Here is a 1,987-nt window from a genome sequence, read left to right on the forward strand (position 1 = left end):
AAAATTTTCAAAAGCCCGTGGCAACGCACGGGCAGTCTACTAGTATATATAATATTCATTGGTCCTCTAGAGAGAATTTTCTCATGACTGTAGTCTTGGATGTATCAAATCTTTCTATACAACTGATCATCATACTTCTGTTTTAGTATCATCCACTCCCGGGTTGCGCAATATGACAATACATGGTTAGGAACGATGCAATTTCATGTTTAACAAAGCGAAGAGACACCATGGGACAAACTAAACACAACAGATCCATACCTCTGAAAAATCAAGGAAGTGATCATCTCATATAATTAACATACCTTATCAAAAATAAAAGCCCATATTACATAGTTACATAGCTCTTTAGTTTCACATGGTCTGTACTCTGTACTGATTGTACATAAAGTGTTCCTCTGATCACAGATGACCTTGGGTATGGAAATTTTATGTTGGACTAATGATGCATGCCTTGGATAGGTACCCTTTATGATAGGTAGCTAAAACAGAGAATTTTGGAAACAATTTCATAGTCACCAGCAGTCGTGCAGATCTTGGATGGGTGCATCTAGCTGCCTGATAAAAAAAACAATGGATGACGAACAGCTTGATGAGAGTTCAATGGAGTATCGGGAGTGTGGCAACCAATTTACTTCGTGAGTACTACAAAACGAATGAACATATACACCACTTACCGGAGTCACTTGAATGGAAATAAAAAACTCTAGAGGGGGAGAGGGGCGCGACCGCGCTCAGGATATAGATTGCGCAAGGCTGCCGAGCACACGACAACTCCATCCTCTGCAGCAGTAGGTCGATGGCATGGGGCGACAGTAGATCGTCAGCAACAACTGACCTGGCGGCAAAGGCGCGTGGGGCGGCAGGAGGAGACGCGGTGCGTCGCGTGGCCACCGGCAGCGCGAGCAGAGAACAGCATACGAGATCAAGATGGATGGATCCCAAGAGGCGAAATGGGGTGAGGATAAGGTCGCGGCAGCGGTGGATTTTTATGATCTAGTAGAAACGAAGATGGAAGAGTTTCACTTACAGGCTATCTATAATCGGTTAGGAAAGACGGAAGAGGAGGCGATCGCTAGTATTCTTCGGTCAGACGGTTGGTTCCCCGGGTTCTTTGCGGGAGTTGGGCGTCTGTGCTAATCTTAAGGAAAAAATAATTAATTTATCTAAAAAAGAAAAAAGCTGACGTGGCACAATGATGATGTGGATAGGCTGCATGTCAAGAGAAATAAGTTAGGCTGGTTGTAATGAAGAGTATCATATACTAGTATCATACATATGATACTAGTGTATGATACTACCTCCCTAATGCATAGTATCATATATTAGTATCATGTTGTACTCTATTTATTGCCATGCATGACACAAAGTAGTATAATATTTAATATGATACGGTATCATGATATGATACTACACACCATCTCTTTCTTCATTTAATGCTATGCCTTCTCATCAAAATTGCCTAGTTGACATGCATGATACTAGCTATGATACTACCATTACGACCAGCCTTAGTGGGGATGAACTATTTAGGTATTATAGATTCTTAAATAGATAGCATATTAGAAAGCATGCACTCTAAATTTGGCTCATGCAATAAAAATAGTATTCATATTGTTTTCTTGAGTAAAGAAGGTATTCAAATTGTTTGGGTGAAATGTACGTGAAAGGAATATTGATTTATGAAGAATGATATTTCTAATTATGTATGCCAAGAATTAGGTACTATACACTTCGTGTCTATACATTTCACGGATTTACAAAATGTTCACGAATTTAAGAAAATGAAAAAAGAAAATATAAAAATAAGAAGAAATAAAGAAAAATAAACCGAAGAAAAAAAAAGGCAAAAAGAAAAACAGAAAGATAAGATGCACAACAAGAAGTAGTATAAAAGAAGAAGCCAGGCACAACAGGTGCGCTGTACTAGTTGGTTGCTGCAGGTAGATATAAATCAAGAGGTTTGGTGTTCGATACTGCTCAGCCA

The 1,987-nt window shown here is 39.3% G+C and overlaps 1 long non-coding RNA gene across 1 annotated transcript; it reads right to left on the reverse strand.

Moving 5' to 3' along the window:
- Positions 1-233: 233 nt before the first annotated feature.
- LOC123184645 (uncharacterized) lies at positions 234-1,025 on the reverse strand. Its single transcript, XR_006493004.1, has 2 exons — positions 678-1,025; positions 234-558 (listed from the first exon to the last, which is right to left on the reverse strand). It is a non-coding gene; the product is annotated as an uncharacterized lncRNA (long non-coding RNA).
- Positions 1,026-1,987: the final 962 nt, after the last annotated feature.

This window comes from Triticum aestivum, chromosome 2A (genome assembly GCF_018294505.1).
Source record: "Triticum aestivum cultivar Chinese Spring chromosome 2A, IWGSC CS RefSeq v2.1, whole genome shotgun sequence".
Lineage (NCBI taxonomy): Eukaryota > Viridiplantae > Streptophyta > Magnoliopsida > Poales > Poaceae > Triticum > Triticum aestivum.